This window comes from Cebus imitator, unplaced genomic scaffold (assembly GCF_001604975.1).
Source record: "Cebus imitator isolate Cc_AM_T3 unplaced genomic scaffold, Cebus_imitator-1.0 Scaffold179, whole genome shotgun sequence".
NCBI lineage: Eukaryota > Metazoa > Chordata > Mammalia > Primates > Cebidae > Cebus > Cebus imitator.
Genome location: NW_016107494.1, coordinates 1,265,878 through 1,278,573, shown reverse-complemented (window position 1 = coordinate 1,278,573; position 12,696 = coordinate 1,265,878).

The window sequence follows — 12,696 nt, the reverse complement described above, 5'->3', positions numbered from 1 at the left end:
CGATATTGATTCTTCCTAACCATGAACATGGAATGTTTCTCCATCTGTTTGTGTCCTCTCTTATTTCGTTGAGCAGTGGCTTGTAGTTCTCCTTGAAGAGGTCCTTTACGTTCATTGTTAGTTGTACAAACTTCCATTCACAATTGCCACAAAGAGAATAAAATACCTAGGAAGTTACTTGTTAAGGTATAACCCTGAAAGAAACAAGCTCTAAGAGCACCTCCTACCCACAGCTAAAGTAAATGATGTTCTTATTGAAACCTGTGAATGGGAAAATCCTCAAAGAGAAGGATCAACTAGCAATACGGTTCTATATAGATGAGACCTGGTTTAAGAGTGGAGAGAAAAAATCAAGTTATCAAAATTATTTGGAAGTGTTATGTTCAAAATTATTTTAAAATGTCAAACTCAAATCAGTAACCAATGTTAAAATCAAGTGCTTGGTTCAAAACTTGGGTCATCATAAAGCCAGTTTTCTCATTTATTCACTAATTAGTTCATTCTTTCATTCATGCATTCAACAACTACTGGTTGAGCACCTACCATATGGTAGACATTTTCGTGGAGAGGGGGGAAAAGGTATAAATTACTCATGAATGGCAGCCAACGACTTAACGCACTTAGGGAAATGGAATACAATTGCCAGTTCCCCTCCCCACTTCCTTGTAACTCCATCGTAACTACACCTGGAGTGATTCTCTGACATGTATGTTCTTTCTAAGGTGATCTTTGATAGATGCCTACTTGACTCTACGATTCAGCACAAATATTTCTCCCTTCATTAAAGCCTTACTTGACTACAAGAAGCTAACATAATCTCCTCTTCTGCTTTGAATTGAACATAGTTCTATCTAGCAATTATTTCTTTTGTGTTACAGTTGTTCACTTACATACTTATTTATTCAGTTAAAGATAAATTACTTTCAGGCAGAAATACCATTTTTTCATTATTGTATCATCAGCGTCTAGCACTGTGCCTGAAACCTGATACATATTTATTGAAAGACTAATCATTCTAGAAGGTGAAGCAGGTGACTAACTTTGAAGAGCAATTAGGTGCTCTGTCTTGGAGAATGTGTTTGCTTCCAAATTGTTCTATATTAAGGAAGAAAAGGCTACTTATTGGTATCCAACTGAATCAATAATACAATTAATAATTTTAGCAGAAAGTGTTCACTTACATTTTCTGGGAAATCCTAAAATCCACCAAAGGAAAAAAAATGCCTCCACAAATCAAAAATGAGATGACCATTATTCTCCTTTTTATTATACCCAAGAAAAACATGTCATTGCTTATCTTCCAAAGAGAAACACATGTCGTTGTTTATCTTCCAGAGAGAAACAAGCACACAAACAAAAAACCCAGCATGTTTATCTCTTTTCTCTATCTTCTGTGTTCACAATTCAGCAATTAGTATATTAGAAAACTGAGAAGGGGAACTAAGATCTAACTTTTGAACCTCAGGGGGCTCAGAGATGCTTTGGCTCCACTTTCCTGCGCTATTTGGGAGAGCTATGTTACTCATTCTTCTGCCCTGCTTCCAGAACAGAAGACCGACAGTTTCCTCGTAGGGTCTTTTAATGAAATGCTGCCTTTTCCAAGGGAAAATTCCAAGTATTTTTAATGAAATACTGTCTTTCCCAATATGGTGGAGAAGGATAGAATCTCTATTTATTATTATTATTATGAATCTTTGTTTTATTAATGAAAACTGTTTTTATTTAAGACCCATATTATGGTCACTATCCTTCATCCTGCTCTTCTCTCCCAATGCTAAGGGTGCAAGCTGGGATCAAGAAAAGATGATAGAATTATCACACAACCTCACCCGCCCGGCTTGTTGGTCTTCTGCTCCACAACCTCCATCCCATCCTTATTCTCCAACCCTTCTCCCTTCATCTCCCTCCCTCATGCAGAAGGCTCTTCCTTCTGTGTGAGATCTCAGAGGTTGGAATAATCTTGCGGGTGAACTGCAAATTGGCAATTCTATTTGGTGAATGCAAACCGCAGGATACTGAGGACCCGGTGTTTCTGAGGGTGCGGCAGCAAGACTGTGGGAGAAACAGCGCCACAAGCTGGCATCCTTGGCTCAGGCCTGCGGATGTGATTTTGGCCAGTTGGTCCCCATGGGCGTGTCATTTGCCTTCTCTGACCTTTGAGGGGCAGTAACGGCAGCCAGCATGCACCAACAGTACCTCTGCCCCGGCAGCGATGCCTCGGCAGCCCATGACTGGCTGGGGCTAACTGAGAATTCAACCTAATGGGCAGCTCGCCTCTCACCTGCTTGCCACGCAGAACAGAGAATGGGGGAGTCCCACACCCGCCCTTTTCGGGCTTCTCCCTAAAAATCTCAGATCAGACAAAGTTATATAACATAAATTGCCTGCGCTGGAAAGTATACACATTCCCTCACACCATAAGGCAGATCTGCCCTCATTTTCTGGTTTTTAATAACTTTTTTTCTGTTCTGTATGCTTAACCGCTGTGTTCTAAATTTACCTGTGGAGTGTTGAGTAAAATTTGGGAAAACAAAGCTATTGTTTTTGTGTTTTCATAGGAACTAGTGAAAGCTTGTTTCATACACAGTTTTTATTTTGCACAGCAGTGTATGAAGATAAAAATTACTGCAGAAGCTGACATCACACCAAGCTGTTTTAATAATTAATAGGGAATTATGATTTTTCCTTTATCCTCTTTTCCTAATTGAAAATTCTCTTCCTTTCACTCATAAACGTGTAGGAAAATGTGAAAAACAATAGAATTAATATTTTTAAAGTATGTTGTTATTAAAACATTAAAAACATTGAGTTTCGAGTGTTTTGCTTAAAAAAAAATAGTATGAATTGAGCACATACTCTGGTATCACAGTATGGAGCCAGCATCTTTTTGATGCCTTCTCAAGCTCTTTTTATTCCTAAATTTGGATAGACTTCCAATATTCTATCCTTTGCACTTGAAATGTTATGAAACACTTTGAGAGTTCATTTGATATTAAGACTTTTGCTCAAATAACTTCCTCTGGGACCTCTTCATTCTTTTCATCACAACTACTTGACTTATTTTTGTCAATGAATTTGCCTTCACTAAATTCCCCTGGTTGCATTATCTAGAGACTCTTTAAAAGGTGGAGTATTAATAACTCTATCAACAGCTATGCTTCTCGAACTTCATGTATCTTCTAATTGATTTTCCCTTCCAGTATCAACACTTTTTGCTGCACTTTGTGTTACTAACCAATTTCCTGTTTCAATTATCTTCCTTTTCCTGTCTTCATGTTTCAAATTTCCTTTGACATTTGTCACACAGCGACAAACCCATGTGACATTTACAAAATAATGGATAACTGATATATGTATAGAATAAGGTATATACACATAGAAAATATATGCTTATACATGCACATGTATTTGTATATGTATATATGTATTAATATATACATACATGTATATATGTATTAATATATACATACATGTATATATTGAGACTGTTTCAAATAACAGATGCATGGTGACCAATGAATCATTGACAGACTTGGAAAGAAGTGACATGATTGGTCATTAGTCATAATAAAAACCTGTTATGCATACAGTGATTCGTGAACTGAAAAACTAGCATAGAAGCTTCTACTTTATATAATTACTTACAGTAAATATAGTACAAATATAGGTAAGTATGCTTAAAGAATTAAACTGTGCTTTTGGGGGGTATTTAATTAAACTGTGGAAAGTGAAGTTTATACATATTAGAACCATGCAAAGTAAAGTGTATACACACACCCTACTCCCCATAGACATTCTCTTTAAAATATACATATACAGCCAGGTGCAGTGACTCACTCCTGTAATCCCATCACTTTGGGAGGCCAAGGTGGATGGATCACCTGAGGTCAGGAGTTCAAGGCCAGCCTAGCCAACATGGTCAAACCCTGTCTCTACTAAAAATACAAAAATTAGCCAGGCATGGTGGTGGGTGCCTGTAATCCCCGTTACTCAGGAAGCTGGGGTAAGAGTATCACTTGAACCTGGGAGGCCGAAGTTGCAGTGAGCTGCGATCGTACCATTGTACTCCAGCCTGGGTGACAGAGCAAGATTCTGTCTCAGAAAATAAAAAGTGTGTGTATACATATACAAACAAATACAATAAATGAATAAAATGCATATACAAATACATATGCATGTATAAGCATGTATTCTATGTGTATATACCTTATTCTATACATATGTTATTTATACTTATTTTATGTATTACTGTGACTTCGGTAATCAATTAGCACCAATTTCAAAGCTATAAATGGTAGAAATGTGTTCTCTCACGGTTCTGGAGGCTAGAAGTATGGAATAAAGAGGCTCTGAAGCAGGACCTGCTCCACACCTCTCTTCCAGCTTCTGGTGGCTGCTGGCAATTCTTATTGATCTTTACCATGAAGCCGCACCATGCCAGTCTCTGCTTCCATCTTCTTAATGAGTGGAAAATAGTTTCTAGGATTCAACCAGAAGATTTCTCTCATTTTTCATTTACCTTGCCAGAGCACATATTCCTTCTTAAGATGATGACTTTCAAGAGGAATAGAAACACTACACAATTGGCTTAGATTAAATTCAACCAAATCATTACAGATAAGATCAAATGGTCCCTCATAAAAGCAAGTATCCATATATATATGGGGGGCAGGAGGATTGCTTCCTCTTTATAACACTCTCAATACTTCACTTTCTACACCAGATGTGTGGGGAGAGGGTTTCTCCTCAAATCAGTAAATTATCTAGGGCAGGGGGTCCCAACCCCTGGGCCCTGGGCTGGTACGGGTCCATGGTCTGTTAGGAACCAGGTTGCACAGCAGGAGGTGAGCGGCAGGCAAGAGAGAAAAGCCTCTTCTGTATTTACAGCCACTTCCCATCACTTGCATTACTGCTGGAACTCCACCTCCTGTCAGATCAGCCGCTGCATTACATGATTTTAGGAGCACAAACCCTACTGTGAACTGCGCAAGTGAGGGATCTAGGTTGCATGCTCCATATGAGAATCTAATGCCTGATGATCTGTCACTGTCTCCCATCACCCTCAGATGGGACCATCTAGTTTCAGGAAAACAAGCTCAGGGTTCCCACTGATTCTACATTATGGTGAGTTATATAATTATTTTATTATGTATTAAAGTGTAATAACAATAGAAATAAAGTGCACAATAAATGCAATGCTCTTGAATTATCTTGAAACTGTCTTCCCCACCCCGGGGTCTGTGGAAAAATTGTCTTCCCTGAAACTGGTCCCTGGTGCTGAAAAAGTCTGGGGACTGCTGCTCTAGGGGACACCAACTGTGTGTCCTATAATTCAGTTCAATGCTGACAGTATCTACCTGGAGTTAGCATCAAATTCCACAGATTAAGGGCTCATTCCATCAAGGCTGCCCTCCACTTCAGATGCCAGTGTCAAGTCTGGGCCTCTGGAACCGCTGACCAACCCGCTACAAATTGAGGGTTCCCTCAACACCTCATCACATTTTATTAATTTTATAGAGGGGCTCAGAGAACGTGCAGAAACACTCAATGTTTACCAGTTTATGATATTAATAAATGGTCTGCATAAACATTCAGATAAAAAGATAGTTGGGGGAGGTCTGACAGGGTCTGGAGTGCAGGAGCTCCCATCCCTATAAAGTTGGGGTGCATCACCCTTGCAGCACATAGATGTGCTTGTCCACCTGGGAGTTGTTGGAACCCCATACTTTTGGGATTTTGAAGGGGGTTTCATTATGTAGGCATGATTGATTACTAACTTTTTCCAGCCCCTTTCCCATCTATGGAGAATGTGGGGTGGGACTGAAATTTCTAAGCTTCTAACCATGTCTTGGTCTTTCTGGCAATCAGCCTCCATTTAAGAACCTACCAAGAGTCACCTCATTAGAACCAGAGATATTCCTATTGCCCAGAACATTCCAAGGGATTTAGGAACTCTGTGTTAGATTCAGCCAATTACAAAGGTGTTAGGCACTCTGTGTCAGGAACCCAGGTGAAAAAGCAAATATTGAAAGATACCCCTAGCACCCCTACTGTTCAGGAAATTACATTTTTAGAAGTTCTGCACAGGAACTAGGGATAGATATAGATAATTTTATATACACCCACTCTCCACTGCCAAAATTAGGACTCTACCTGAAATACAAAATAAGAGAATGGATTTGGACATGTAACCAATCACTGTCTTATTGCCAAAATATGTTTAAGAGAGAGAGAGAGAGAGAGCGAGCGCGTGTGTGTGTCTGCATCTGTATGGAAGTTGTTTACTCATTGCAAGACATAAAAAAAGAAGTCCCATTTAAAAAAAAAAGGGAAATACCAATACCATTCATATATACTATAATGAAATCTTCTAAAGAAAAACTGATTCTGCTCAGTTTCAGCTGAGGTCTCAAAGGTCAAGAACAATTCAGAAGTTTTGAGTAGCTTTGTATCCTAAAGATACAGATGCTATATCACTTAGCAGGAGACACTAAGAGAGTATAATACCAAGTTGACCTACTTTAATCCATGATTCTCCTTATGAATACAAAGAAATGTGAGTAAAAATACAGAAAGGAGAAACGTATTTGGAATGAGTTGTCATTATGCTGTGCATAATCTCAAAGATTCACAGTAAAGGCAAGAAAGTGTTTCCTACTCAGCCCCAAATAAATGACAGGAGCTTCCAAGGGACCACTCTGTAGATACAAATGTACCCCATAGAGTTAGAATGGAGGAGCAGTGACCCTTAGCAGACCCTAACTAGAGAAGTTTAAACAGTATTTACAGAGCAGCCTGAAGTTATTAGAGGTAAGAAAAGACTGCAAAGGAGTTTATCTACTTTCAGCAAGAACAGAGGAAAATCAAATGTGCATCCCACCTTGGGCAAGTGGTTTGGGTGATTATAAAATGTATCCAATGCAGACTTAATGCAATCTCTATCAAAATTCCAAAGGTGTTTTTTTTTTGCAGAAATATAAAAATCCATAATAAAATTTATGTGAAATGTTAAGATATCTCAAATAACCAAAACAAAATCAGCTCAAAGTTAGAAGTGTCACACTTCCTGAACTGAAAGTTTATTGCACAGTTAGAGTAACCAAAACAGCATGCTTATGGAATAAAGACAGACATATAGACTTATGGAACAGAACACAGAGCCCAGAAATAAACTCTTACATATATAGTGAAATAATTTTCAACAAGGGTGCCAAACTCATTCAATGGGGAAAGGACAGTCTTTTTAATAAATGGTGCTGGGGAAACTGGATATTCACATGCAAAATAATAAAATTGGACCCTTACTTTACAATATAAACAGAAATTAATGCAAAATGGATAAAAGACCTAAATGTCAGCGCTAAAACTATAAAACTTTTAAGAAGAAAACTTTATGACATTAGATTCGGTGATGATTTCTTGGAAATGAAACCAAAAGCACAGGCAACAAAAGTAAACACAGGCAAATTGGAGTACATCAAAATTAAAAACTTCTGTGCATCAGAGAACGTAATCCACAGAGTGAAATGGCAACCTACAAAATGGGAGAAAATGTTTGCAAATCACATATCTTATAAGGAATTAAAACGCAGAATATATCACGAATTCCTCTAAGGCAATAGAAAACAAACAAATGAAAGAAATAAAAATAACTTGATTTAAAAACTGGGCAAAGGACTTGAATAGATATTTCTTCATAACATAAACAAATGGCCAGCAAACTTATGAAAAGACATTTAATATCACTAATCATTTGGGAAATTCAAACCAAAACTATACTGAGACACCACCTCACATCCATTAAGATTGCTCCTGTTGGCTGGGTGTGGTGGCTCATGCCTGTAATCCCAGCATGTTAGGAGGCCAAGGCAGGTGGATCACAAGGTCAGGAGTTCAAGACTAGCCTGGCCAAGATGGTGAAACCCCGTCTCTACAAAAAATACAAAAATTAGTTGGGCATGATGGCGGGCACCTGCATTCCCAGCTACTCGGGAGGCCAAGGGAGAGTATTGCTTGAAGCTGGGAGGCAGAGGTTGAAATGAGCTGAGATCCTGCCACTGCACTCCAGCCCGGGTGACAGAGCAAGACTCTGTCTCAAAACAAACAAAAAACAAACAAACAGAAAATAACAAATACTATGGGGATATGGATAAATTGCAACTCTAATGAAATTTTGATGGCAGTGTAAAATAATGCAGCCACTACAGAAAAGAATACGGTGGTCCCACCCAAATTCAACATGAAATTGTAATGCAATCCAGCACTTCTGTTTCTGGATATATAGACAAAATAATTAAAGCAGGATCTCCAAGAGATTTGTACAGCCATATTCATAGCAGCATTATTCACAAGCCAGCAGGTTAAAGCAACCTTAGTGTCCATCGATGGGCAGACTAAAAAAAATGTGTTATATGCATAACAATGGAATATTATTCAGCTTTAAAAAGGAAAGACATTCTGACACAGGCTACAACATAAATAAACATTGAAGGCATTATGCTATGTGGAATAAACCCGTCACCAAAGGACAAGTACTGTATGATTTCACTTATATGAGACATATAGAGTAAAGTAGTTGAAATAGTTAAGAAACAGAAAGTAGAATGGTGGTTGCTGGGGGAGGGGGAAAGAGGAAATGGGAAGTCATCGTTTCAAAGGTGAAGTTTTAGTTTTGCAAGATAAAAACAGTTCTGGAGATTGATTGCGCAACAATGTGAATGTACTTAACACTACTGAACGTTATACTTAAAAATGGTTAAGATGAAAAATTTTGTTATGTGCATTTTACCACAATTTTTAAAAAGTAGTATCCTAGAGGACTGCTGGACAATAAAATCCTAATGGTGAGAACCTGTAGAATCCCAAAAGTTGAGGAGAAATCAGCTTAACAGAAGTATGTCTGACAGGAAGTAAGTTTCAGTCACATGACATGATTTCTGAAAAACCCACAAGAGCACTCGGTAAGAGGAAGAGCCATTAACAGCAGATGTCTGTGCTTCTTTTCCTCTCCCCCATGAAAAGTTTAAGGAACAGCAACCAATGAATAGAGGATTTTATGATGCTAGGGTACAAAGAGGCAGCAAAATAGCCTGCCTCTTCTCCTGCAGGCTTCCAAGAAGAGGTTTTAAATTGAAGTTTGGAGTTTCAATATTGTGCTAGATTGGACCTATTAATTTCTGACATGAGACTGCTCTTGTTACTTAAAGGGACCATAAAGCCATGGGATTCACTCCAGCCTACCCTGATGTGGGGATTGCTAAGTCTCAGAGTGAGCTTGAGGGGAAAATAAAGTGACTTCTGTGTGTACATACCAAAGTGTGTTTCTTTCCAACCACAAGTCACCTGTTTCTCTGCCCCCTGGTCTTTGTGATGCATTCTTCCCATTTTCCTGAGTATGTCTGAGGGCTGTGGATTACTGATTTTTCCTTGACATAAACCCAGTAATTTCATTTTCTGTTGGGTGGAAGGGAAGAAAGGCACAACCTTCAGAAATATTTTATTCATACAAATTACATGTTTTGTAAATATACAATGTTTTCTGGAATCTCATGATTGTGTTGGAGGGTTTTTTTCTATTTATTTCAATAACTGTTTTATAAGGAAAGATTCCCTCTCAGTCCTCAGAATGGACAGCTTCTTTTAAACCTTTAAACCATTGCATCTGCCTGTAATTATTCTCATTTTTCTAGCATTGAATTTTGAGATGAGTTACTTCAGAATGAGTATTTAATGTATTAGACAAAAGTGGATAAAAAAATCTGTATCATTGATTGTCACAGTTTTTGAGATTTAGAAACCAACTTGAATTGTAGTAACCGAAAATATGGACCATAATGGTCTGGCAAAGCCTGTGGTCCCTGGTGGATAATGATCTGAAGATGCTCTGAAGCCGAGTTGGTTGTCTGGCAACATTCCCTTGACTGGACTCACTTCCAGGTACTACTGCACAGAGCTTGTGGGGTGTTTGTTCCCCATCAAATTTCCAGTTGAAAAATTAAAAAAGGCAGAGATGGTGACAACTAGACCTAGCGCTGTGGTGTATAAGTGCATATATTTCAGTTATTCTGCTGCTGTTGTTGTGGCAGTCTGAATTTAGAACTTGGTTCTATGAAGTTTCTTTTACTAACAAAGTTACTTTGCAGAATCCTTAGTAGATAGGTTCTTGCTTTAGTCCATACGCTTTCTGTGATTTGTGAAGGACAGAACCTAGAGAAGCAGGCAGCTAATCCATAAAAGAAACATAACGAATGTCCTGATGCCTCTCAGTCATCTGGAAAATATTAACTGGGCACGTAAATACTTGATGAATGCTGTGAAAAACACGGGATTGGGTGGTGAATATGTTGACTGACAATGTGTGTAGAAGGGTGGGGAGAGTGTACTTTAGGGTGGGTAGTGAGAGTAAACCTCCCTCCTCATTAAAAGAATGTTTACTGCATATACAAATTTGTCTTCATTTTTTTTTTTTAGCCAGTCCACTCCAATGGGCTTATGGATATGGTGGCCATATTTAGCAAATTAAGACACAGGATTTCCAGTTAAATTTGAATTTCAGATCAACCACAAATATTGTAGAGACAACAAATACAAACATTGAATGAGCAATACTTATATTAAAATGTCACTTTTATCTGAAATTCAAATTTAACTAGACATCTCCTAGTTTATCTGCCAACCCTCCTTAGATTACAAGAATCTGTCTTACCTCTATATAAGTACTCCAAAGCTTGGTCTGGGGTTTTTCTCTGCTTACACCTCAAGTCACACCTCTCTGTGAAGCTTTAGTGTAGGTATATGTGTCTGGATGTTACATGTTGTTTTTAGAGGGTAATAAATTGGCTTATAAATTAAAAAGTGTTCATAAATTAAGTAGATGAGTCAGCATTTTTCAAGTTTACATGACTTAAGTAAATCTTTAATAAATAAGATAGCTTTGAGGTAATTTGTAAAATAAAAATAGAAATGTCTTTGGAATAGTCAGCATATCTTTTTGCTTTGGTTTTACAATTGTCTCTGCTAGATATTTAAAAACGTCAGAGCTTAGCAAAAAGGTTATAAGACTATAAACCCAGCCAAGAACAAAATTATATTTGTTTATTATTTATCTTTGTTTATTAATTATCTGTGTAATTTTTTGATAAATAAGGTTAATTTAATGTTGTTAGTTTAGTTTAATAAAAACAGCTGAAACTTTTGCATTATTGCTGCAAGTATCCATGTATTTAACTTTATGTTTCTTACTTAGGTGAACATCTAATATGCATCTAAGTTGTAAAAATGGTTAACAAGGAAATAATGAATAGCTTTGATATCTCATTTCTCATAAGTAATATAGATAATTGCTAAAAAGTGAATGAAATACAAATGGCATAAATGCTTTAGGTAAACTTTTTGTGTAATTTAATATCTTGAAGTTATTTCAGATGCTCATGAGATGTCTGGGTCATTTCCAATTATGAAAGGGTTGTAATACAGAAAGTTAAATGATGTAAAAACCTTAATTCCTTTACAATCAAAAACCTAACAAAAATGGCATAGAAATTATTTGGATAAAATATAAAATCTCTTTCTTAATCATTTACCAAAAGGCAAAGAAAAACCTCCTGCAGTGAGTGCTTCTCCTATGGGAATCCTGTCTTGAAAACCTGAAAGTCAAACCTGATAAACAACGTAGACATATCAAGAAAAACCAAGAGGACAGAATCAAGTTATACTGGAGGAAAACATTGCTTTTCTAGACTTTTAAAATAAATATTTTAGCATCAGACCACAACAGCAGTTAAGGTCAGAGGAAAAAAAATAGAAACTCACAAAGTTGAAGGAAAGAGTGATTATTTCAGGCTCCTTCAACAAAAGACAAGCTAAAAACAACAAAACACAACGAAGTTACACTTTGAAGGTCTAAATGTGAGAAGTTTTCAAAAGGTAACAGATTATAGAATTAAAATCAAAACTTCTTGTCCAATCAATATTTTAAGAAAATCTTGTTCAAACACAGGGAACTAATCTATATCTCTCTCCCCTAGTTACTGGTTTCTTTCTGTAGCAGGAGCAGCCATGGGAAACAGATCTCTGGGACACCGAATGTTGGAGGAAGGAGTTTATTCGGCCGGGAGCCAGGTGGCATATTTGCCTAATATCCAAGCTCGCCTAACAAAGGAAGGTTCCTTCTTTATATAAGCTTTAGATGTTACATGTGGAAGAATTTTAGGTTTATAGCTTAGCATATGAAAAGGGTCTCTGTTTACAGTCTTAGGAATTACATATGAAAAGGGTTTCAGTTTACCGTCTTAGGAATGAAAAGGGGAAGTTTACAGTCTTAGGAATGAAAAAAAGGAAGTTGATCTGAGATGCCTGGGTCTCCCTCTTCATTTCTAGCTTGTTTCGCAAACAACCCAAGTCCATAATTTGAATTAATCTCTAGATAACTTCTGAGTTAAACAAAATTATCCTTTTTATCAATAAGAAACACATCTTCTTTGGCACATTTTGTACATGGAATTATATAATTCACAAGAATTCTTATTCTTAATAACTCTAAATTTAAATGGAAACCTAGGAAGCAGGAAATCCTGAACTGTCTATCAGATATTAACATTTTATAAATGAGAAACATGAATGGTTTCAGGTCCAGAAAACTTAAGGAATTTTGGAAACTCAAGGAAAGAGGAATTCACCCAATTCATACAGGTATCT